Here is a 27,498-nt window from a genome sequence, read left to right on the forward strand (position 1 = left end):
TACATTTGACAGAAGAATTTCATCCTTAGAATTCCCTTTCTTTTATGCAGCTTCCTGCTTAACTCTTATGTTTTTATTTTCTCTTTGTTTAGCTAATCAAAATATTCCTGCATTGCTGCATTAAAAGGATTTTTCTTGGGACCATTTACTGCTTAGTTTAAAATTATTATTCTTGAAAATAATTTCAAGAGGTGCCTACTGTAATAAAATAACTCTTTTTTCCTCATTCCCTGCGTGTTTGGCAGACAGCTGATAACAATAGCTTTAGAAACTGTCGTGTACAGTTACAATTAAAAGGAACATCATGTTTTTCAGAACATAAACATGGACCATAGATAATCTGCCTAAAATCTCTAATAAGCAGGAGTTCGATATATTAATTTGGGCATCAACCTTTTATCTTTGTTGACCACTGGATCTGTATATTAGACTCTACTCAGCTAATGAGAAATAGCCTGATACTTGAGTGAAACAAATCAGCTGGAGCCAGGTGGTAGGCTAAGAGAGATCGATTTTTTTAAACCACTGACTCCCACTGGTGTGATTTGATGCTACCCCACCTCCAGCAAGGCTCAAGATCTTGTTAGACTTGTTCGGTTTGATGAACATTTCAATCAACAACTGCTGCCCTACTGCTGCCAGTTCCAGTGCCTATCTCAAACCATCTTTCTTATTTTGTAAGGTGGCCAGATAAGTCAGCTGGCCAGTTCTTCTCTTCTATTAAGCATATAATGGAGGAAGCAGAGGCCTTCCCTATGACAGATTAGGCTGTGAAAGTATTATCTTGCATTAATTTTCATCTCACTATGTGAGATAAGCTAATCTTATTTTGCAAAGATGACTGCTTCTAATCACCAATCTCTAAGGTGCATGATTTAAATTCATAAAATTAGAGGACTTTTAATACAAAAAATATTTTGCCATCAGTTCTGCCTCCCATTTCAGCATGAGGAGAGTTAAAAAGGAAAGGAGATGTTTCCCATCCCAGTTTCAGCTAATATTTTAATACTTCTGTTGAAGACTTAAATTTTTGCCCATCCAGGCTGACTCATAAAAACAGCCCTTGCTTTGTTTTCTACTTTCCTGTTCACTGGCCAACTTTTCTTTTAACCTCACCTTTTACTGTTTCTCTTCTTGGCTTTCCTTGCTAAAACTTACCTCTGCTCTCTACTGTAGACAACAATGAATACTTCAGATGACATTGCCAAGTCCTTGGCTTTTTCAGTACCTGTTAGTCAGTAACATAAATGTCACCTATAGCCTATGAAAGGTGGCATGTCTGAAAGTGGTCTGCTTTTCCCCCCATATATGAAGCCAGATTGGAGTGCTCAGAATAGAATCCAGCTGTCCCTTGGTATGAAAGTTGAATGCAGGAGGGAAGTCCCATTCCATGGCATCTTCCTTCCCATTTAGGTAAATGGCAAATTTCCTATAGATGTCAGTAGTGCAGTGTTGGTTATTCTGCCTGTTTTCTGTAATATCTTTAACATTAGAATGAATATTTATGTGTCTATATGGTATTCAGAATGTTTATGTTGGAACAGCTTGTAAACTGTTCCTTTGAAACAAGCCTGTTTCTGATCAGAGTATTAAGAAAGCAGATTGTTTAAATGCATCAATTATGATAAGTCAATCAAAAAATTTCCATGCTATACAGCAAATATAGGAATGCCTCATTTATTTGCTGATATCGGATTTTTAGGGGATACCAACACTATATTGTTACCATCATTACAAAGCCTCAACTGGGAATAATCAGTATGTCTCACTCTCTATGACAATTTTTGGAAAGCAGCTTGTGATTGACTACTTAATGAAGCAGAAAGTGGAGTTAGGTTTGCATTATAGGAGAATACTGAAATGAAATGAAATCTCATCCTCAAAAGGAAAAAACCCTAACATTCTAGCTCTTCTTCTTCAGATGTCTTCATTTAAATGCAAATAGCAGCTTCATCCACAATGAAATAAAAAAAGCCTCTTTTTTTCCCTGGGAAACAATAATAAGGGTAAACTTAAGTCATTTCATTTTTGTAATAAGATAATCCTTTTCAATGCTCATGGTAATATTATGATAAAGGTTGATTTTAAAATTATTATTTTTGAATAGGGGAATGTATTTTTGGCTTTCGTAGAAGCAGGAATTTCAAATTTACTATAACTCTGCCTAGATGCTGCTTCTGCGGTCAGTAAGTTCAAGGATCTGATCTAGACCCTGTTGAGCCCAGTGGGCAGATACTCCATAATATTATCTGCGACTAAATCTCATCCCACCTACACTTGTTCTGGTTGATGAAAATGATGGTATGGTACTTGTGAGATTTCTTTGTGGTATTTGTACACAAGCAGAATTCTTCAGCCCAAGACTGGTTGCACTTATCTAATTTATTGACTTTAGCGACGGCAGCGGAGATGGCAATACATCAAGATGACTATGAGGTTCTTGAACAAGTGTTCTGGTTTATCGTAGACTTTCACTCTCTCTGATTCTGGCCCAGGCTGTACTGAGGATGTCCAATTGCTGCTGGTGAGGATAAAAGAAAATTAATTTGTCTGCTACATTTTTTGACACTAAAATCCTGTAATATATGTTTTTTGTAACACTGATAGGCAGTGTGCATGTCTGTTTATATGCGTAGGTGCAGTGATTATAGATCTGATAAACTGCACTACCATTTAGCTGCTAGCATGAGCATTTGATAACTTTATCTGTCAGTTCTTGAAACATGTTAACCAAATCTTATTATGTCTTTCCAAACTCTGAGCAGCTTCAAAGGACGTTTTCCTTTAAAAATATCCAAGACAAAAAAGTTTCTCTTTCTCTAGTATCTCAGTGGAGTGAAGTCTGGGATAGATAATATGCAGTGTTGGAAAGAAGTTAGCGCTTGTTGATAGAAGAATATGAATTTTATACAACAGCTTAATATTCAGAACTCAAAATCTTTCTATTTAGCCCTGGAGGGTCCAAAGGCAATAGGATATCATAGCATATAGGTATGTATACAGCCAGATCTTCCCAGCAGTTCAGCAATCAAAGCATACTTTTATTAATGTATCCTTTGTTTATCAAAAATCAAATTATTAATATAACCTTTAATAGATATCGGAACACTTGTTGATATAGCTACTGAAAAAAATGCACTCCCTACTTGTTTTAACTGATTGGCCAGACTTTACCCGTATGCCCTCGGTGGTTTAGGGGTGTTTTTCATCTAAGAATAAGCAAATACCAGCTTCTCAGCCACATCCAGATCTAACAGAAATGAGTGGGAAGATTTTAAAATTGGCAGAGACCGCTTTCTGTAATTGGTATTATGAGTATTAGTAGTATCAGTTCTAATAGTACTGTTAGTATCAGCTCTATGTATGGTATTTACTTGGTTATAGCAAGCCTTTGTTTCACTTTGAATACATGCCTTTAAGGATATTTCATGTTCATGTCAGTAATCCTTGACTGCTTCTTCAGATAGCTGTTTGAGTTCTAAGTCACGCATTTTGAAGTCCCTCTCAGCACAGCAAGAGGGCAATAACATGTATTATGTCCAAGATGGTCATTTCAGTATACTATAGGTATATATTACCTGCATTTTGCTTTTCTTTCTATTGCATATTTTTACATTGTTAGACTTTAATTAGCACATTAAATACATAGTTTCCCTTTATGAAGCCAGAAGGGTTTTCTTTGCAGTGAAAATGAGTGCTTCAATTACCCTCCTACTAATGGATAAAACGTAATTAACATTGTCTTGAGGCTAATTTTCATTTATGCTGCCATCCTCCGTAAGCTGAACATCACTCTCTGGAAAAAGTCAATGTGTCACTTTTATTAGCCCGGTTTGCACTTTAACACCAAGAAAATTAATTGAAGATACATTAACATACTTAACTTCAAATACAATGAAATGATCTGATGACAGAAGGATAACTCTAACGTGTCCTTTATGAAGTCATGCGGTTTGGTTGTGGGTGTGCCTGATAAATGGGATCCTATTTACGTGTGCGCACTTTGTGAAAAGGACAGAATGTAAAAAGCGTTTCCAAGCCAGCTGCTGTTCATAAACTTGCCAAGGTTTATATCCTTTCACATGTGAACAGTAGCCAGAGAACCTTTTTTAGGTGGACTTTCTTTCCATCAGCTACGTTATCTTCAAAGGCTACAGCTGTGCAATTGTGTCTAAGTTTTTAGGCCTGAAAAATATTGACGATATCTGTTCCACCCTTGTAGCACAATTGCAGAATCATTTCCAATAGATTTGGGGGTATATTTTAGTACTTTAGAAGTCTATAAGGAAAACCACTTCAGAAATACAGGCAGTGGACCAGAGCCTTAAATGACTTTTTCTATTCTGTATGTTTTTAAATATCTAGTCCATGCTGACATGCACGAGACAACTGGGACTTCTCTGCTTTCACTGGGATTTTACAGCCGGGTGCTTGTTAGGAAATGTTTCCCCACATTTAGTTTACATTTTCCATTGCTCACCTTAATCCTAAAGCTCCTAATTATAGTCCTCTCTGGGCCCCTAAACAATACCTCTTTCCCTCCCCTTTATTTAGGTGTAGCACTAAGAGACTAGTTCCCTGCTATGGAAAATGCTATAATATAAGTCACAAATACATATCTATTGAATTACTGTTACACATTCTTTCTAGTAATTATTCTGATTGCTGCTGCTGTTGACAGTGGTTCACCCGCATCCTGAACTATATGTTGGACACGTTTCACCGTAAAATGGTATTACAGTGAGAGAGGGAACCTCCCTTCACCTTCAATCAATCCACCCCAAGAACACACTCCCAAAACAGAGAGTGACATAGCAGACCTCTGAAATCTTCATCTTTTCCAGAAGTGACTCCTTGATGCTTGATTTTTTTTGTTCTGATGGCTAAAGTAACAATCTGACCCCAAAACATGTATGTGGAAGTCAAGTGTTTTGCTATTGTTTTTCAGTCCTTACATATCCCCCATGGACAAACCTTTAGCACCCGCAAATCTGAAACAATAATAACCACGGTGATGAAGAGAGACTGCAGTGTGATTATAGTTTTGCTTTGCCCTCTATTGGGAACACCTTTTTATAACAGTAACTTCTCTGTGTAACGCTGTAAAAATAAGTGGGATAGGATGGAGGCATACCAGGTGTGCAGAGGGAGATAAACTCAAATAGTACTATATTATGACAGCAAAATCTACTGGTTCTTATAGAAAAACATGCCTTTAGAAGAGACCAGACATTTCCACCGTGAAAAGCTCAGCAATTTTACTTCAGTTTCCACCAGAGACTTGCAGAAGCAGGAGTGAGGACTGTAAGGCGGGTGCCCCGAACGGTCACCTTCCCCAGCCCTCTGCTTCTGCAAAGCTGAGTGCTCCCACTACAGCAATTATTCTAGCCCTACGGAAAGTGAGCAGTTTGGGGGTTTGCCATTCTTTTAGGCACCTCAGAGCAGAGTTTGGCACTGGATTCTGCAGAATATGGATGAAACTGGAATTCAGAGTGAACTTACAATGTGGATTTGGGTTTGGCATTTCAAAATAGTTCTGCATCCATCACCTGCCTGTAGGGCGAGAAAACAAAAAATAATCACAGAGCTATCATGAATACAAAAATATTTAGTATTGTTAAACTTTCCCTTTTCAACATACTTTCCAGTCCATTTTGCCTTAGATAATTATCGCAGTGAACAAAGCTTGGAATCTCTAAGGTAAGCTAACTTTAATTCTGGCCAAGAGATCAGTCTTGGACCAGCTGATTGCCTGCTGTAATCAACCAAGGGTCTGATTTCAGGTTGCTTTATATAACAGTGAGCTGCAGATGGGTCATCACAGGTTAATCGGTGCAACAATGATTAATAGTTGAATTAAATGTGAAAAGGCCAGGAAGGGTATGTCTAATGCAATGCTTTTCTTTGGTTGCCTCCTTCTCAGGCTGTGTAGGAGCACGAATGCCTAAGTGGTTTTGTCCTTTCAGTGTGGTCCCTACCATGGTTAAGGACAGCATCTTCAGTGCCTTGGCAGTGGTAGGTAGAGCTATGGGAGTCAGCCAGAGGAATCCAGTCTTTTCGGTGATGTACATATCAGTTTGGAAATCTGTCTTTCTCGGTATAGGGTGGACATGTTTGGGTCAAAGTCGTGTTGCAGGGTGTAAACATTCAGCAGTTCACCCAGAGAATGGAGAGTACTTCACTGTCTGTCCCAGCTCACAGTTCTGCTCTAAAGTCTATTGAATTCATCTGAGGATGAGTGAAAACCTTTCTGAGGATCCACTAGGCTGAGGTGTAGGAGTGGTGAGGTCTGGACTCTAATGCAGCTGAGAAAAAAGGATAGAGAAAAAAAAAGGCAAGTTAAGACCTACTTGTTTCAGAAGAGCAGTGGATTATGGTACTAGCCTATTACTAGCACGAAGAGCCAGGGAGAAATGTGTATATGAAGAAAAGATCCTGTTTGGACTCAGGTTGAATCCATAGGTAAAACCCCAAGGAACCTGTAGGTGAGACAAAGACGACCACCTGGTCATGGACACTGTAATCATTCCCAAGTACAAGACAGGTATCAAATCTTGTGCTCTGCAAGACTAGTGTAATGGAGGAGATGAAATCTCTCTGGCTGGTTTCACTGGGTGGAAATAAAACTTCTTGTAGGTTCAGGAACAGAAAAATATTACGGACACATACAGTTGTGTCTCCATCTGGTTCCCAGCTCGAGCCTTTGAAATTGGCACCTGCACTACGTGGTGCCTTCCTGGGAGCAGTAGAAGAGTAACCCACAGACTTGCTGCCATCCAAACGAGTGAGACACAAAGTGTAACTTCTTAATTAAATTTTGGCAAAAAGCACAATAGCCACTAGGTATGTGGCATAGAATAAAGCTTTAACACAGCTGCTTTACTTCACCAAATTTTCAGTGGATCTAGCTGTTTAGGCTGAGCGTGTGTTTTACTGAATTAGGCCCAAATACATGAAATATAGGAAGAAAAAGAGCAAAAGCACATAACTCCAGAGATAAGACACAGTTTGCACCAAAGCGACAGATTTCTCCATCTTTTCTGAATTTGAATGTAGCTAGAAAAAGAAATACATTTAAAAAAAAAATCCAATCATTATGGCATTAAACATATATATATATGTTAGTAACAAGGTTGTAAGAGGCCTGGCTGATAAAGTTAGTATGAAAAAACACTTTTTTTCTGTAATGCACAGCCTGGCCCTGTGTACAGATTGTGTTAAAAAACAGTTTCAAAAGACACGTTTGCTGCTCAGGATCTAATCTCAGCAGGAATGCTCAGCCCACCTGCCCATTATTGCTCTCATTAAATCAGTGTGCCCAGTCTCAGCATATTTAAGGGTCTGTCAGCATTTCCATTTAATAACCATCACATGTAATACATTGGCCTCTTTCTTTGTATTGCACAGAGGTTATCAGTATGCTGTGGACACTATCGTATTTTACAATATATTTAAGAAACAACAGGATTTAAATTTGATTGAACAGTTTTGACTGAGATGCTGGATTAACATTTCAAATACTTTTTTGGGCTAACCTCTTGGGTAAGCCCTAATTATTTAAAAGTAAAACGCTTTCAGAAATAGATGACGTTGCTAATTGAAACAGTCACAAATGAAAAAATAATGTACATGCTGCAAGTTAACAAAACAATTTGGCTGTCTATAGGGACCATTACAGCAATCAGAGGTACATTAACTATGGGGAGGAACAGAGGGGAACAGGGAGTCTGTAGCAACATACACTAAGTAGGAGCCAAAACGCTTTTGTTACAAAATGTGTATGGAATTCTCAATCTTTCTGTTATCTGATGTAGTGTATTATTATTTTATATTATGGGCATGCTACATAATTTCATAATTGTATTCCTAGAAAACTATATTCTGTATTCTTGTTTAGGAAAAAAAAAAAAGAAAAAAGAAAAGAAAAAAAGAGGACAGTAAGAATCAAAAGAAATTTAACATCTTTGGACACCAAGATTCTGTTTGGTACTTTCAAGAAGATGAATTATTCTGAAACAGCCCTTCAGGCTGGAGTTTGAAAATGATCTGTGAAGTGGGCAGAGTAGTGTCCCAGACTAGTTTTATGTCAACTTTGGGACTGTTTTGTTCATGCCACTTCGCAGTGGGATGTGTTACTGGTTAGCTACAGATCACCCAAATCACTGAGGCACCAATAATGTGTCTGAAAATCTCACCCTCACTTTCTTCCTCCTTTCCTTTTTTTTTTTTTTCAGTAAATATACAGGTCACAGTGGTTTTAGACATCTCATTTGAACTGCAACTTGAATACAAAACCTAGTTCATAATTCCTGCATTACCTGGGAGCCAGAGCCATGGGGTGTATCCATTTGAATACAGTTTGAAGTCTACATTCATGTGAGCTAGAAGGTTTCTTCCCTCTAACTGTGATCTCCTTACTAAAGGTTTTCTCTTGATTCAAGAGGAAAATGTGACCAGTACTGACAAGGGAAATCATAACGCTTATTCCTCCCAGGAGCACTCAGAAGTTTAATTAATTATGGTTTATAAGACCGCTAAACAAATGGTGCAGAATGAGCCCTACATTTGGCTCTGTGCTAAATAAGCTGCTCCAAGGATCACCGCGAAAATGACAACTGGTAGATTCAGTAGCTTACAGCAGCTACATCTAGGGGATTGCCTGGGAAGGAGAGTACCCCCCTTAGCAGGGAATGCAGTCAGCCCCCACTCGTGCTGCTCTCAAAGTACAAAGCAAAGGGGTGACGAAATCTTGGATCCAAAGGATTGTTCTGGCCAAGCTCCAATTTATTAATTTCCTTCCCGCTATATAGTACTCTTCAGTACCTTTTTGCCCACTTCTTAACCTGTGCTTCTGCTTGGCTCTGTAAGTGCACTACTTCAAGCATGAGCCAAAGGCCAACAGAATAAAAATAGAGCCAGGAGCTTTAGTACCAGATTCCCTCCAGTTCAAAACATCTTTCCACCAAGTAGCAAGCCAACATTGACATCTCTGTATTTCAGAACTGAAGTTGTATTCCTCACAGTATTTGGGCTATTAGGAATTGTTCAGAGATAAGAGAAAAAAATGTTATGGGCTGTACTATTGAATTCTATCCACCCTAATGCAGTTTCAGAGCAAATCCCTCCATGTCATGTAAGTAGAGCATTAAAGGAAACAGCACTCAAGATGGTGCTGTAAAATGTGCTTTAATACCACAATCATTTATTATGTTCATGTTGTATCTTTCATAATAATAATGAATTTGAAAGCAAATGTTTATGCAACATAAACCTAGCTTAAGGCAGATTTTAGAGTTTAGAAAGCTCCAACTGCTGTTCAGAATCTCTCACAGGCACTTAAAAAACTTAAATTCTCAGTGTAGGATTTTTTTCACTGAAATCTCTTCTTTTTCCTCCATTTCCTCTGCCTGGGTGACAATCCTTCCCTGAGGTGGATGAGAGATGGTTATTTTATAACCTGAAGGTTTGCTCTTTGACCTGTCTGAAAGCCTTAGGTTCTACCCATAAATCCCAGAGTACCCAGCAGCCTTCAGTCTGATGTCTCTCAGGAAGTCTGAGTGGAGTTTTGGTGGCTTTGCTTTAATAGGCTATATCTGTTGAAGTCTTTAATAGTGCTCTGCCTGCTCAGCAGTGCCTGCATTGCTACCACATGGACATTCCCAGGGCCTCAGATGGTGGGAGCCTTTTATAACACAGATTGCATTTGGCCAGAAGGAGAAAAATGTATGAGGAGCCTCTTAATATTGCTACAGGGATGTGTCTTTCTCATTTCGGTTTCCCCTTTTTCGTGCATGCTGGAGCCATTTCTGTTTCTTTGCTTCCATTGTTCCAAACTGAGCTCTACAGTTGGTGCCTTGCTCACTATCCAGAGCCATAATCTGTCACCCCATGGGAGGTGTCTGCTGTTGAATTTTGAGAGTGGACTATGGGAGAGCAGTTGGCTATCAGAGGAAGACACTGCACTAGGCATTAGGGAAGCTTAGATGCTGGTATAAAGCAGACTGTCCGAGGCAGGATTCAAGCTCCTATCGAATTTAAAGAGGTTGAATACTGGAAGTTCAGGAAAGAAGACCTTATTCTCCCTTTCTATTGTTACAAGGTGAGCCAAGTCCTCCAGCCAGCTGTGCAATCTACTGGTGAATGTGTAGTAGATGCCGCCTTCTGAGCCTGACCTATACATGATGTAAGTCTGTTGGCGCTGCTGTTAGAGAACATGGCTGTAGTTTTTAGTGTAGGAGTTCTATAGCTTGGTAGCAGTTTTGTTGGTTATTATAGTGACCCTCACACACATTCCTCTGCCAGTTTAGGAAATAACTGAAAGCAAAATTCATCCCAGAATAAATTGCAATTGGAGAGTATGAAAAAATTCTATGCCCAGTTGATCCATTTGTGGTATTCACAATACCCTGGTCCTTATTCTGGCAAGGCAGCCTACCTAGCAAGACATGACCGGTAGGAGTTTTTCCTGAAAATGTCCTGAGAGATCTGGACTCCAATCTACAGAGCACTTTGGGTTAGAAAGGAGCTGTATAAATTTAAAAATTTGTGTACTGTTTCCAACTCCCACTTAACTTCCTGGGGCCTCAACAAGATTCTTCTGATGTTGGAGAGAAGTGAAGACAGAGAAGTTTCCCATGTCAAATATTTGAGCCCTGATGCTGAAAGAATACGTCACCATAAAACTATATTGACAATTAGGAAACCCCCTGCCTCTCCCATATCAAGTCTTATTCAGCTGAATGGCAATGGATTATATTTTGTATAATGAGGCATGATCTATCCCAAGTATTTAGCATAATGGAAGAACAATAAATCATTCTGGAGTTGTCAGCATAAGACATGGATGCTTTAAGTTAGGTAAATGAACAGTGCCTCATTATACTCAGGAGTTTGTGTGAAATCAGGAGGCAGGAATTGTATTATTGTGTTTCCAATGGTTGATAATTATTTTAAACCATTGGAGTGAATAGGTTGTAATTCATTTGTACCTCCCTTTTGTCTGCTGTTGAAGAAGACTTGAGAAATAGCCATGGTTGTAAGCACGGCTGTGTGCCTGGCACTGATAAATGTATCAAACTCTAGCATGACTTTATCTACGAAACAGATTTTGATAGCTTGCTAGGATTTAGGTCATTGGATAATTCAGTGCAAACTGCAAATCTTAATGCTATTGACAAAAGACAGAGCACAAATAGGCAGCACTTTCTATAAATCCCAGACCTGTAAGTAGCTCCCTTTTCACAGATTTATAGTAAATGTCCTTGAAAGCTATCAAAAAAAATGAACACCCTGGGTCTAGATTGACAGGTTGGCTTTTCAGATTCATTGCATCCATGTTTGCCCCGTAACACATGCTGTAAAAGGCCTGCCCTATAATGGAATGTGAATCTGTGCAGAATATGAACTTTCTAGGGTACAGATCTAACTTCCTCCAGTATACAAGGACAACTCCTCTGAAATTACTAGGGTTGCATGGCTACCAGACTAATTTATCTGGGCCTTGAGTAAGTTCCTCCTGCTCATCTTTTTGAATGTTAAAATCCTAAAGTGAGAGACTGAGATGCAACTCAGAAAACCAGGAGACTGATTTGTGTGGGGAAAAGACAGGAGACAAAGAAATAGGGAACATCAAAAAGAGGAGTAACATTAGGTGAAAAGATACATACTTTTCTGAAATATTCCTTGGTTTTGTTTAGCTTTAATTAAAAAAAAAAAAAAAAAAGGTGGGGAGGTGGGGGACACACCTGCCCTTCAAACAGAGATAAGCCAGCAGTGTCCATCTTCTGAATAGTGACTTCTTGAGGCTTTCTTTCAGAGGCTAATCATATTTTCCATGCTAGGAATAAATTTTAAATAATGTATATTATTTCAGAGTTTCTTTCCTTTTCTTTTTTAGAAATTGAGGTCTAGTCTAGCTTGAAATGCTCTATGACAATAGAGAAGTAACATATGTCACACCTAAAAAGAGAGTGGAGACAGACTGACAGTGGTTGTGCTCAGATTAATCTAAATCCTGGTTTCTGGCATGCTTTAGTTAACACTCATTTAATTCAACTGTGTAACATAGAGGAAAAAAAAAAAGATCTGTCTCAACCTCAGAATCCTACTCCACCAGCTGTAAAAATTTCACAATACAGACATTATGTGTTTTGTCACTAAAACACATCCCTTGGGGTTTAGTGCCATTTTAATGAAAATCAAGAGGATTAATACCTTTGTATGACTTCTGGAAATAGGATTTAAGACTTTGGATTTGTAAAGCAAGCTCTACTTATTAATCTAAAGTCTTAGATCTCTTACCTTAGCAGAGGTAGAAGACTGTACATATGAAGAAAACTACCCTTAGTGTGCGTTATCACTGTGGAAATTAGTTTCAGAATTGGGCCTGTGTTTCTTATGGAATTAATAAATTTTCAGGTGTATCAGGGAAAACTGTTCTTTACTGCTATCCTCCCCAAAATAAGGAGTTCTGAAAATCCTACTCTACCAGTTCAGAAAGCCCATGCTGGGAATCTTAACTTTAAAACAGGACTCCGAACGTACAAAGGTGAGAAAGCACGTATGAGGGAGGGCTGTCACTTTTTTACCACTCAGAGCAGCATCTGGGATAGAAACAGTGAGCCAAGCACGTCTTCAGGTGCAGTCTGCTGGTTTGAGAGTCTGTAGGTTTTCTCCAACAACAGCCATCAAACAAGACCAGGAAGGCATGAAGTAACTTTTTCTTCCCTTCTGCCTCTTGTTCCAACATTACTTAAAAAGCACTGCTTCCAAGCAAATGCAAAAGACCTTTCTTTAAAACATGTTAAAATAATAACCTATGTTTTAGAGAAATGCCCGGACTTCAAAATTATTGTCAAAGACAGTAACGTTAGTTTATACTGTCAAATAGTGAGTCTATGCACAGAACTGCTGTCTTAAGTTTTCAAGTAACTTTTAGCAGTAACTTTGTGTTCAATCCCAGGAGTTACGCATCTATGGTATTATAGGAATTGCTCTAATATTTTGACAGATGGGTAAACCTGGGGATGTAAGTACCAGCATTAATCATTCTGTCAGATTTAAAATCAATTCGTGTATATTTTCTGCTTATTCTGTGATAGTGGAAAAGTTATCTGACTTGAGATGCATATTTCAGAACTGTTCATTTCACAGGAAAAGATCAGAATAAGACTAATAGGAGTGCAATGTATATATCACCTGTAATAGCTGTGCTCCTTGTGATCAAAGGCAGAACTCAATATACAATTACATAGTACCATGGTACTATGATCAAGAGCTGGCAAGAATCTCATCAGATCTGTATGGGCGGGGTGATGACAAGTTGTTTATGGAAATTGATAGTGTGACCTTAAATTTTTAAGCTTTTACCATGAGTGTGCTTGCCCTTTGCTTCTTCAAATGCTGTCATTTCATTTTCTGAGATTCTTCAATTCTTCGTCAGTCATCATTTACTTAGAGCTTGAAGGCAGAGTTCAGGTGTCACCTCTTAGTCAGGTGTAACTATGGTAACAAGGCAAGAATTAAGATTTGTGGTCTTCCAATGCACATTTTGCCTAGGTCTAATAATGACCCCAATGTTGGCAGCACTTAATATCCCCAAGCAATTGCAGAAGGAATTGAAGGAAAATGAAGGAAGATGAATGAGGATATTGATAATTCTGGACATCAGAGACCAGCTAGGAAGGAAATGAAGTCCTCCTGTGATACATGGGAAAAGCAGAAGTTCAAATTCCACTCTCTGTCTTCTTTTCTGAAGATCAAAGAGGGACAGGACATGGCCTGGCCCCATTTCCCTGCAAGAGTCCTATTTCAGCCTCCTTAGACCCCTGGTCTAGCAAAGGGAAGGGCTGGGCAGTCATGAACCTAGTTTGGAGATGGAGGTGTGCAGAGCTGGTGGTGAGCACTTCAGAGGACCTATCAGTGCTCAGGTTGTCTCTTCCTAGTTCTCTGCAAGCTGCTCTTCTGAGGCAGCTGAAACTGGTTTAACTGCTCAGTGCCTCCCTGGCCATCTTGGTCAGGAATCTCCATACCACCCCATCCTGTCTGGGGGCTCATCAGACCCAAAGCTGAGCCATTGCAGCTAAGTCAACGGAAAACTAACCCAATCAAATGCACTTAACTCTCTGCTGGCTTAGCAGGACCGAATGGTCAGCTGGAGAGGGGGAAGGCTGTGGCAGCCAGTGTTTGCATTCCTCAGGGAAAGTGTGTTGTGTTCCCCTTTCACAGTCTAGTAACATAAAACTCTGATCCTGCTAGCTTCTGCAGGAGAAAGTGCTCCAGGCTTCAGCTCTGCCTATTTGTTCACTGCCATCCGTCCTTGGCTCATGTTTCTCCCTTTCCCAGCAGGGATATCAGATTCATGGCTTCTTGTCTAAATCACAAACTGTGAGGTTTTAATCCCCCCATCCTCTGAACTGCCACGGACCTGATGAAATGCTCTTGTCAACGTGCTGGTGCTGGAGTCATGAACGAAATGCCCCATCTAACCTCTGGCATGACACTGCTCTAACTACAGCTGTCACTTTTGCACATTGCAGCACATGGAAATATTTTGTGAGATTCATTCCACTTGCAAGGAAGCAAAGCTCAGCTCCAGCATCCATCACGGCCAGCTTTCAGAGACGGCCATTTCCAATATGAACACCCTCTCCTCTTTGAACAGCGCTCTCCGAGAGGACGTTAAATACACTGCACCTAGATCTGATACAAAGTTCTGGTGGGGCATTACCAGTATTAGTAGACTTTAAGTGCTTTGTTCCTCTGACTTAATTAGAAAGAGATTATATCGGTTTATTGTAAATGAGCTTCTGACACTGATATTTGCTTTCCCTTTGGTCTGGGTAGGTAGCTTGGCAAGCCACCTTTGTCTAAAGCTGCTGCATGTCTACTTGCAGTCTTCAGCAATCGTAAATCTATCTGTTGCTACTTAGAGTCTCTGCACACCACCCACACATGGCCTGGAAAAGACCAGGTGATGATGTGAATATAGATGAAATTGTATTTTAAGTATTGCTTCTCTGATTGCAATTTCGGGTCCTGCTGATGAAGTGGTCTGTCTGTTTTGTTTGTGTTATCCATGGGAATGCTTTGAAAATTGCTCTGGTGCTAAGGAGAGCAGGAGGAAAACATTGTTTTACGGTAAGCGTTTTGAAAGAATGTTTACACCCAGAGCATCAAATTAATTTCCCCAAAGAACAGGCTGAGCTGATCAAAACCAAAAATGATCATTGGTTTTGCACATATTTGAATACAAATAATTTCATTTCAAAAAGTCTGCTAAATGCAGCAGCTCATGGTTATTTCCATATTTCCTCAAGCACAACATAATTATTTTCTTAGGCTCCATTTTCTTGGTTTTGTTAACCATGGAATAAGTTGTAGAATCCTTTTCTCTGGGATGCAGGCAGGTGCAGAGGCAGCTCAGTGACTGGGCAGAATCAGGGCACAGCTTGAGGCCTGACATTCCCCATTGTAGTTCATTGAGGTGCCAACCAGTGGAGGTAAGCAGCAGCACATCATTCTTGTGTTGGCATTTTTTTTATGTTTTTCTGCAAAGCTTTTGATGCTCGGTTGAACTCCTTTGGGAATCCTAATGGAAAAATAGTTAAAAGCTTCAAAATCACTAGAAATTCTGCCAGATCTTTATAAGTTCTCAGAAATTCTTTAGCATTTGTGAGAAGTGACTATCACTAGCACTAGTTTTTCATATATAGATTTTTTTAGATGTGCCTCATCACAGTAGTTAGTGAATTGCGTTACAGTTACCTAATACCTTACAAGGCCAGAGAATTATGATACTTTTGCTAAACACAGGGAATTGAGAAACTTAGACTTCATAACTGTTCTTCTGGCCTTTCAGGGCTTATGTGGCTGAAGTAGGAGTCCATGTCTAGGTCACCTCTCCTTCCTTTGGTTACAGGCTTGATAATTGCTGCCCTATTCCTGAAACTTGTCCTGAACCTCATCCATAGGAAAGGTGGTGTCATAAACAGCAAAATAGACTGGAAAATCCCAGCACAGGACATCGATTACAAAAATGTGAATTCATCCTCCCTAAAATCAAAATCTATACCATTTAATGTAATTCAGGCAAAAACCCTTCAGTATAATCCCAGTCCTTTGAAAGGCCTAGAAATTAGTATGGAAAACCTTCCAAATTAAGTAGAGCTGAATATAATGAACACAAAAGACGAGGTGCCAGTTGGGTGCTTTTGCTCTGTGCGGTTGGCATTTAGCTACCAGGTCAAACAGTAGAGCGTCCAATACCCTAAGACTAATCTTTGTAAAAATGTTAGGTACTGAAAAAAACATTTAATCTGATTATAGGTAGCTTTACCAACCTTTTCCAGTGAGCTGTACACTAATTAATAGGAGTCAGAACAGGTATGTATACATGCTAAAATTAGAAAACCCTTGAAAGACAGCTTTTGGGATTCTGCAGGGGCTGTTTAGCTTCTGGCTGGACGAGATGGCAGCCTGTGTCAGCGCAGCTGTGTTGGGTGGTATCAGACCCATCTGTGTTGGAGGGAGTGACATGTGCCTCTCATGTGAAGCCACCCTGGTCACGCTGCAGTAGTGAAACAAGTCGTCAAATGGCAGATGATTATTCAAGACTCAGTTCAGATCCTCGTTACTGACCTGTTGTGACTGGGAACGCTGTGGGGTGTGCTTGACCGCAAGATAAAAGGAGAGCCTTCAGTCACCCTGCAAGCTGCTGTAGAAATAACAGTGATGGGTGGCGGAGGTGCTAGTCAGGCTGACTGGTGGCAGGCAGAAAACGCGCAAAATAAAGGAGATTTCAAGGGATCCCTAAAACATAAAAAGGGTATGGGTTTAAAAAATGCAAAAAGTCCATCTATTTGGCACAATATGATAGTTTGCAAAATGATGCTGGCATTTTGAATTTTACGTATTATGTCTCACCCTTTATCCAAACAATGATTTCAAGGGAGTTTGTAAGTACTGTCAATACCGTCTCTCCATAGGCAAATGTGAAGCTAATTACAAGGAAGTTAAAGTAGAAAAACTGGTATTTTCAAAGCAAGGATCAAATTCTGATGTGAATGGTTCAAGTATGACACCTAAATTCATATCCAGACTCTGAATTATAAGGACCCTGATCACTGAAAATGATCAGCACGCAATTCCCAGGCAGCTCACTTGTATTGAATTTTAATGAAGTCAAGTCACTTAATTAGGTTTGTAAATATGGATTTAGGTGATTAATGGTACACAAGTTTGAAAATGTTGCGCTTTGGCTTGTCCAATATTCTTGCAACAAACGTGATGCTGTTACAGCCAGGACACAGCCTGGTGAAAAACTCCTCTGCTCCCAAAGAGGCATAGTCAATAGGTTATTGGTATTTTTTATTGTAAAGCCTCTTGCAGGAGACGCTTCTCTCTGGCCAGAGAGAACAAAAATAAAGTCATCATACACATATCATTGTATCAGTATCGTTCATTATCTCAGCATAATCATAAAGTATTGTAGAGGTAGCTATTCCAGATTTTCATTAGTCAGTAAGAGAGATGAAGCTCTTTCCCCCAATAAAAGGTGAAGCTCCGTTCATGTCCTAACTTAAGTTGACCAACCAAATTAGTATCAGGGGAGTCATGTGAGTTAGACGAGATAATATGAGAGCAGTAGTACTAAGAGAATGGGCTTACTTGGCAGACAGCAGTGTTCAGGATACCGAAGACAATATTTTCACAGATGATTATGTAAAATAAAAAAGCCTCATATGGAATCCGTTCACACAGGTGTGGAAAAGCAGACCTTAAGGTCTGAGCATCAGTTTAATGTGAACAGAATCTCTAAACAGAGAGTTGACAGTGTTAACAAAGGTAATATTAGATTTGAATGAGAAACTTGTACGGTTAATTAAAAATCAAAGACACAGTTAGAATGGAAGTAATTATCCAGGAGTATTAAATCAGTTGCAAGTCCAAGCCCATAAAAGAATTAATCAGGAATAATTTAATATTTGATATTGAGGGCTTATATTTTCCACTAATGCCAAAATCCATTCCATTAACCAATACAATTCGTCAAGTCTATCTATAAAATGAATCCCTGAAAGCAGGACAATAGATTAACGATTCTATAGGAAGAAGTTTTAATTCTTCTTTTAAACCACAATTACAGTAAATAGAGTACAATTTCTATCTAGAGAATCACACTGGCTAACGCCAAAGGTTTTTCTGATCCATTTCCCCGTGTCCAACAGTGGCTGATAGCAGATGCTGTGCGAATGATATAAGAGCAAAGTAAGCTGCTTTCAAGGGTATGTAACTCAGCATGTTTGTGATCTAGAAGCATGATCTAGTTCTTTCTTCCATTAATTTATTTAATTTCTCTTTAAATTGCAATGGAGGTCAATCCATGCAAACATTCCTATTTTCTGTGCAATGAATTTCATGATTCAGCTGCACTATGTGGCAAAACGTCATCTTCTGTTTGCTTTGAGCCCTGCCATCTGATAATTTTCCCGTTCTGTTTTGTGATGCGAGACTGAATCTCCAGTCTTGGTTCCCTTTCACCAGACCACTGATATGGATCTCTCTTGTAGCCTCTCTCAGTCATCTTTTTTCCTTGCATCACCTTTTTTAGCCCTTTTGGGGCCCTTCTCAGTTGTCCTAGACATGAACAGCAAATAATTAAGGGAGGTTAGAGAAGGAAAGCAAAAAGGATTATTTGCTTTTTATGAAGAGGGAGTTGAAATGTTGGGGACATTGGGGGAAATTCCTAACGTAGAAGGCAGAAAGGTATAAAAGAGGCATTGAATGATGGGGAGATTGTGGTTACCATCTAACCGCTGATAAGTTACCAACTCAGCTCAAACCAGATCTCACTGAAGTCAGTGCAAGCCATCACACTAACTCTGATTCTTGAAAACTTTGTTGAGCAAAGCCTTTGTTGAGGCTTTTGTTGAGCAAAACTGTCATTTTATCAAGGTAGGTCAGGAGCTTTGTGCAGCTTTTGGCTGCAGGGCCCCTAGCTTGTAGTAAATTTTGAACAAACAGGAAAACCTAAGCAAATAAAAGCAAAAGGCGGATTATTTCAGTCCCATGTGTCTGGCAGCACCTTGAAGAAGAACCAAGCTTTTATTGCTGTCGTCTAAAGATTTTCTTCTTCTTTTTTAACCCAATAAATAAGCTTGTCACAAACCAGTACCGAGCCTACTGCAACCGTTTATCAACTTGGCTCCTGCAGGAGCAAATGTCTAGAGGCAGTCTGTATAGCTGGTAACAAGGTGATAAATGGTCACACCAGGCTCAGTGCTGGCATCTGGAGGCAGTTATTTATCAGATCAAGCGCTTTATAAACTATCGATAAAAGGCTCCATACCTTCCCCTTCCTTCCTAACTGTAATCTTACCTCTGAACAAGTTATCTGGAAAAAACTTATTCCTCAAGCATATCTTTCCTAATTTTCAAAATTTACCAAAAAAAAGGCATTTGGTTAAGGTTAGGGACTATCATATCACAGTAAGATAGAAGATCTGTTAGCCATCAAGTTTACACTCATTAAAACCTGTGAGAATTTTGCTGTTGCAAGTCCCAGTCCTTTCTAGATGTCTGACTGTGGAAACAAACTCCTATGTAGTCATCTAACACTACAAATAACAGCATTTATTACCAGTGTGAGTGTTACAGCCTAGAACTGTTCAGGTTCGTAACTTGTTACGTTCACAACGTAATCATTACAGAGTGACCAGTTTTTAATATAGTGCTTTATTCATGTGATTTTTTTCTCATATTTAAAATGAGAAGAAGCTGAAGGAAGAAAAGAAAGCTGTTACTCTGGCACTGATATCAGAAGAATTAGTGGATACAGATCTCTGTATACATCAGATTAGGAAAATACTTCAAATGTCCTGGGTACAAAATATGTAATTTGATGTCAAGTCCAGATTTATTTCCTTGAGGGCATTGGACTGACACTAACATAAGTTCTTTACCAATCATTCTGGAAGGATTAGACATCAAACAATAGTTGCAGAACATACAATATAGTCTTAAGGGCATTGAATCTGTAGCGTGCATGTTCCCCAGGATATTATTACAAGACTCTTCATGTCTTTTTTCTAATGGCTTTTTGGATTCCCTGCTTTCAGCCTGCCACAACCAGCTTTACAAGTGTCCAACTGCTCTTTCTCTCTGTTATTAATTTTTTTTCTATTGTAAAGCATTTCTGATCATTCTTCTGTCTGTCTAACTGCTTCTTAAGTTTATTGCTTTTCTGTGGTGCTGTTAGGGATTTTATTTCCCAATTGGTATTACTTTTTAACTACTCGTGTAAATCTGTATCAGTTCAGATTCATGCAGAAAAAACAATTTGTCACAAATCTGCAAAGGCTAAATGATCAAAGCAGAGCTTGCAGGCTCACTGCTTTCTTTCTCTGCCTTCTTCATCAGACCTAAAAATACTCTATCTTCATTCAGATTCTTATACTGCTCTGTACTACAGCCTTTATGCATGGCAGGGGAAATAAATGTGTGGGTCAGTTTCCTGGCATATCTGCAAGCTCAGCAAAGTTGCACCCATTTATATCTGCAAAGGATCTGGCAGTAGTTGCTGTCACAGGCTTATCACGCAGAAGAAGTTCTAAATCAGTAGTGCCACTGAAATCCAGGCACCAAAATACCTTTATGGGCATCGAACTTTTAACTAGGGAGAGTTTTGGAAATAAAATTTTAGTTGCTGTGTCATATGAAAAAAAATTTATTGAAATTTCCTTACCGAGACCAAATGCAAAGAGATGAAGTTTGGGGCTCCTCAGCTGCAGAGATGGCAGTGTTATAACCAAAACTATGTGTGGATAAATGGCACTTGCCTACTTTTGTTCCTAGAAATGCAGCGTTAATGCCCTTCTCAACACATGGTGTGACACAGCGAACGGGGGAGTTTACGCACAGCGGCATGAGGATACAACCTCTGCAGCCACTACAGGCAGGGACCGGCATCCTTACCCAGTCACTGTCATGGATTTTTTCTAAGGACATACGGTGACCCAAATTCTCCCCTGGGCATCATGGTGTCCTCAGGAAGGTCATGGTCACATGTCTCAGAGCAGACTTTGGCCCCATTTGCCATATGGGAGCTGGAACATCATATTTTTTCTGAATGTCCCTTTTGTTTATTTTTGTGTTTCTGTTTAAAGTTCAAATGAAGAGCTAATTACTAACCCAGCAGAGCCTGTTGGCTGCAGGCTTCCCCGCTGCTCTGCTGTTAGTCTGCTCATGAATGAACTTTTGGTTTTGAGGCAGGTTTCCAGGGCCCCTGTGATGGTCCCAATTTAGCTCAGGCTGCTTATTGCTTGACATTCCTAAATACGAACGTGCTATGAAAACTGCCAAGGCCAATCTGTAAGGAAACTTTGGAACGGGCAACTTAGTCACTTCTCCTCTGCACAGTGACCAGGAGAACCTGAGTTCTCTTGTTCCTTACAAACCTCTTTCTTCTCTTTAGAAATGTGAAAAACTAGTTTGGTCCTTGCTCTCTGGCTTTGCCGTGGGAGCTTACATTAATTGCCACATCGGGGCAGATTTCTTCCTTGCAAATCTGCTTTTTTCTCATTGCCACTGCATCATTTTCTCCTTGTCTTCTCACCACGCTTGGTACATCGTCTATGTTGTTATCAGGATTTTCCATGTGCAGCGCGAGAAATAGGATGGCAGAGCTCCAGGGATTGCTCCTGGCTTTGCCAGTGGCTCTGCGTGGAGGCTTGGGCAGCTCTCCTAACCTTACCGCTTCTCAGCTTTTGCCTCTGGAAAACTGCAAGGGTGACAGCAGAACTTTTAAAATGATGTGAAAATCAAGTCAGAGTTGATAGATGCGTTAGGGTTGTTGTTGTTGTAGATGAGGCGAAATGGCTTTCCTTTCTGAGAAGTACTTTGTAGACATGGAGGGAACTGAATCTCTCTATGTATTTATAAACACTATATGTGCACCTTGATTTGCCTGTTTTGGTGACAGATCTCGCTTGACCTCACAGAGTTAAACCAAAGTTGTGAAAGATGGAAGGAGAGGAACAAACACGTCTGTTCGAGACTTGCAACGTCCTGTAGTTCCTATGGTAGAGCTAAATTTTAAAGAGGGTTGTAAAGTAACTAGCTCTGCAGGTGTCATGGGAAAAAGCATGGATGTGCTGGTGGAAAGAGCTGACTGGTAGACATTAAAAGCTGGGAAAATTGTAGGACATAATAGAGCAGCTGGGTAGGACAGGGAAAAAATGTCACGGACTTTGAGGTGAAAATGAGGCGTTTGCATTGCGTGCCTGCATTATGGAGATCCTCAAGACCGAACCACTAAGTAGATGCTGTGTGCGTGGTGCTTGGCAAGGCAGCAGCAGAGGAGGGGAGTCCTCTGTGGATATCCGTAATAAGGAAGGCTGCATCTGCGCCTCTGCCCACATCAGTCAGGCTTCAGATAAGTCAGTGTAAACATGTGGCCGACAAAGGAAACATGAGTCACCAAGGCAGACTCATGGTGATAGTTTGGTATGTGAAAATAATTGAATGTTTCACAGCAGGGCTTCAAAGTACAAACAAAACTCTGCATAAAGCACTGGCAGACAGACCTCAGCAGATGTATCGTCACACATTACAAGATGATACTGAAGCTGTTTTCAGGTGTGAATTTGTTTGTTGGTAAAACAATAGAAAAATCTAAACTTATTCAGAAAATAAAACATTAAATCTCCTTTTGTTCCGTCTGTTTTGCGTATCTCAGAGGACTCTGGCAGGGTCCGATTCCCACACGGCCTGAGTCTGGGGAATCCTTTTACAGAAAGCTTGTTCCCCAGTGACATAAAGACACATCATTTATACCTCTGTGATAAGTACTTAGAAATATTTTTCCAAGGAAGTTGATGTAGCTACTGTGATCGTTGACTCATTTATGCATTCCTAATCTATAGCATCAGTAGTTCCGGTCAGTGCAGAAACAGGCTTTATCCCCCATGTGGTTATGTGGGAGGGAGAGAACCGGCAACGGAGTCTGAGAGCAGCGTATGTGAGCAGGGGGGTCTCCGCTAAAACAACAGCTTCAATTGTCGGCTGTGCCCAGCATCCATTGCAACAGTCGCTACATGTACCGTATCATACAGAAATTTGCAAAGTCCTGTATTCTTTGACAGGGTGAGAAGGGACAGTACTTCTCCTGTATTTTCTTTAGCCAGCAGCTGACCTTCCCCGGAGAAACCACGAGTCGCCCTCCTTTCCGTCCTTTTCCCCCATTCTCTGCCCGAGATTCCTTCCCACTGCCCATCTCCCACCCTTCCCAGCCTCAGCTCCCTTTCAGCTAGTCCCTTGCTGGCCGTGACAGTGCAGAAATACGGCTGTGGCCACAGCAGACAGTGAGGACCGAGGCAGGAGGGACAGAGCCCTGGCCCTGCCCGGTCACTCGTCCCACGGGCAGCAGTGGCCGCCGGAGGGGGAGAGGAGCGGAGTGGGCAGGCAGGGAAGTTAGGCAGATTTTGTTGCTGGCCAGCTCGGGAAAGCAGAGAATGACAGGAAAAAAAACCTCTTGGATTTCTCTGCTGGATATTTCTGCATCCCAGGGGTTGCTCTAATCTGTTCCTCGTTGGCCAGGGCCCAAGGAGCTGTATGGCAGATGGGGAAAGGGTGCCCTGGCCCTTAGTATTCCCTTTGGACCGCTGAGCACATGGGGGTCAGCACAGTGTGGAAGGTGGGAAGGATTCCTGTGCAGCTCAGAATACAGCCTGGGAAGGACAGCAGCAAGCTGTGGAAGAAAGGGAAGAAAAAACCCATATTATACAAGGCCAGTGATTTGTCTGGGGATTTTTAATGTTTCTCTCCATGAAAGCGAAGCTGTTTCAGTCAGTTTGACCCTAGTCATTCTGGCTCTGCTACACGTCGCACAAAATATTTACTCTGCTAAATTGCATTGCTAGAATCTCGTTGGCATCTTTTCTTTGAAGTGATATCCTAGAGCTTTCATTTTGTTGCTGGAAATCCCTACATCACATCCCATAGTCCACCCCTTACAGAGCTCCAAAACCCCTGCAGGCACCAAACCTCTGCATTAGGCTTCCTAACTGCAGGCCTGAGAATCAAAAGAGCCTTCACGCTGGCACATCAATCCGGGAGCTGAGATACTGACCCCATGTGTGAAATTTTGATTGGGTTTAGCTAATTTCGCTTGACATGTCCCTACCAGTCTCCCCAGTCTCAGCAATTCAGCAGCATCAGACACAGTGTATTCGTGTACCTTAGGCCAGATCTCCCGCTCTGCTTTTCTGAAAGGTCTTCCTTTGACAATCAGACATGCCTTTCCCTCCTGCAATAATGTCTAAAAGTGCTGGCAGCCTGCTTAAGAAAAGCAAAGAAGAATTCCTCCCCAAGTTTGTTTGTTTGTTTGCTTTTAAGAGCAAACCTTGTTGATTATCAGCTACAGCAGTCTGTCTAGAGACCAAAATCAAGTATGCACATGCAGCTACATGGAGTTACAGTTTGGAGCCTGTGAATTAATTAGCAATTTCTCTGAAGAACTGCAGCCTTACAATTCGCAGACTTCATAGCTCTCTGACTTCGATAAACAGACAACGTACGTGGCAGCTTCCTGGGATCATGGTAGCCTACTTAGCACTGCAAACCCCCAAAACACCAAAGGAGGAGTTGCCAAAAGTATGCTAACACAATTCCTAAATGTTAGACATCAAAGCATTAACGGGAATTTGTCATTTTAAACCTGAGACAAATTAAAATTTATGTTGACTCTATCACTAGAAAAAAGTGAATTCCCGTGGGAGGATTTGACTCCTCAGCTATCTGAGTGTAAAGCAGATCCAGTACAGCTCGGATAGCTTACTGGTAACATTACAAACTGTCCCGTTGCTAAATAGTTCATCACTGTCTCTAGAGAGTTTGTCTGTGTGCTGCCTGCTCCCAGAAAGTCTAAGCCGAAAATACAGGCTTGAAATGACACACTTCTGCTCTGTGAAGTCACCGTTAAAAACATTAAAACCTTGTGTGCCTTTATCCCAGCAGCAGGGCTGTAAATAACAGCACTGAAAACAGAGGCAACGTCCTACCACCCTGACTTTGTTCTTGCATTTGTTGTGTGCTTGCCATGTTTCACCTTCAAGAAAACCGTTACCTGTTGTTAGCTGGTTCAGCAGCTTGACCTCAGATCTGAACTGTGGACTGGACACTGCACAAATACCAAGAAAAAATAAAAAGTCCTGTTTTGAGCAATTCTAGTCTAGATATGTGAGACAGACAAAGGTAAGGAAAACGGACACAACAGGCAGAGACATTTTTCTCTCCCTCGGAGTAAGGTGATCTATTTCCTGGCTTTTTCATCACTTAAAGATGTGGAATTGCATCCCGCAGGAAGAGGCAGTGTCCACAAGCCAGGATTGCCTAGTTGCAACAACACACAAATGTGAAACAAGGGAACGTACCAGCCTGAACAGCAGCCTCGCTTCACCGAGGCAGACACAGTAGCATCTGGATTTTGCTTCTAAGATGCATTTCTCTCCTTGAGCTTTTTACTGAATATCACAGGCTGTGTAATGAGAGACCTCTCACTGCTGGTCATCTTATTAATGATCCCACTTTTCCTTTGTAACACCTACCTGTTATTTTGCTCCTTGTCTCCCTATTTACTCCACACAACAGTGTATTACATATTTAGCTTTTCTCCCCCTGCCCCGCCCAACTTAACAGCAATAGATTCTATCTATACAGAGATGAAAGTTCATAACAATGTAAAAAAGCTAAAAGACTTTGCAAAAGTTAACTCTCAGATTAAATATAATTAGGTATTTTACCTGAATGCCTCATGTGACTGTAGGAAGAGCAGGCAGTCTCTCTGATTATCCCATGTTGCTTTTTCCCTAGAGCACAATCCAGCCATTGGCTGTTCTCTGTTTTTAACTGGAAAATTGTGATTGCTGTGCTTTATGTGTACATGTGGCTTTGTTTCACTGCTCATCCTTGCCAGATCTGTTCCCTCCATAAGCATTGATTCTGCCCCAGTGGAGGAAGAGTGAGAGCATGGCTGGAGGTGAGTCACCCCCCCGCCATTGCATGGCAGTCGAAACTTTTCAAGGAATCACAAACTGAAGAAGAAAGAATGAAAAATATATTAAGGAATTGATTCTGCCACACATTTCTTTTTAAACAATAGTTTTGCAATCACATTTTGCTATTAAAAAAAAAATAAATCCCTGTTTGCCCTCTCTAGCAGCTGTGTGGAAGACTAGGAGTCAGCAGGTAGGTATATCCTGAGAAACATGCATTTGGGTTTCTGTTGATGCTCCTTTTTAACCCTGTGTCAGCACATCTGATTGTGGAGCTCTCTTGCCTGTACCAAGGAAAAAAGGAAACTGATTAAGTAGCAAGTGCTTAAATTAAAAGTGATTAATTTGCTTTTATATCCCCCTCCTCTCTCCCATTCCCCGTGACTTCAGATTTCACTCTGCACAATGAAAGCTGCACACATTAAACCAAACAGCTAATTTTGAAGTTCATGACAGTCTTTTCACATTTTTGCATTCAGGTTTCACCATCATTTCTCCTACTTGCAGTATTTCAACTTGTACTTGCAACTCTTATATTTACATTAAAGGCCTCACAAATTCTGTGTTATTTCTGGCCACGGTTCCTTTATTCCTTTGGACACAGAAGAATAGCAGCTAATTTTTCAATTTTTTAGTGCATCCTAAAGACTTGGGAACCACAGGGCAAATAAAGAAATTAGAAATATATTTTATTTATTTCAAGCTGTTTGCAAGCTCAAGGCTGACAATAATGTGCTACAACTGAGGAAATTTACTTCGGAGCATTTTCAGTTTCTCTGCACCACCATGTATCTAGCTCCACCAGCTGCTGCTAAAACTTGTACTTCAGCTGCCATAATCTTATCATTAAAGGTGGATTTAAGTTTTAAGAACCAATGAACAAACCTTTGTACTTGCAACCAGAAGCTGGGAGATGACTCTGCATTTAAGGTGCAAGCTCAGCTTTACTCCAGCGTGGAGTACTAATCCAGTATAATCGAGTGTTAGGTGGTATGAACTCACAGCAGCTCCTTTCAAGAGATGCATCTATTTGCTTTATTGTTCAGCTGCTGCCTTCTGACTTTTCAAATCACTTCTATATTGTTGGTTTTGTTTCCTATCCTTGCAGTGGCAACATGAGGAAAAAAAGCTGAATTTGACCACATCCATGAGGATGTCAAGCATTTAGACTTTATTGGTTTAGAAGCTTACTAAATTTAAACAGAAGCATTAACATGGCCTTAGGCTCTCTTGACAGTTATAAACTCTTCCTTGGGGGGATTTCTGTAATGCTTTCTAATCAGCTTAAGGAGTTAATTAAACAGCTGTCACTTAGCTTCTTAATTCTGAGACTTGATGCTAAATAAGATTTGAAATTAGTTATGCATGACTGAAGCATGGATTCTCTGATCTAAATAAGATGGCTGCTAGCTGAAGAGGAGGAAAATCTAGGCCTTTTTTAAATAAA

General features: G+C 40.4%; 1 protein-coding gene across 1 annotated transcript in view; it reads left to right on the top strand.

The window, feature by feature from the left end:
• The window catches only part of TMEM132D (transmembrane protein 132D), a 270,775-nt gene that overhangs the window by 195,618 nt on the left and 47,659 nt on the right, over positions 1-27,498 (top strand). The gene's annotated exons all lie outside the window — the stretch shown is intronic.

Source organism: Haliaeetus leucocephalus, unplaced genomic scaffold (genome assembly GCF_000737465.1).
Source record: "Haliaeetus leucocephalus isolate CR32 unplaced genomic scaffold, Haliaeetus_leucocephalus-4.0 Scaffold802, whole genome shotgun sequence".
NCBI lineage: Eukaryota > Metazoa > Chordata > Aves > Accipitriformes > Accipitridae > Haliaeetus > Haliaeetus leucocephalus.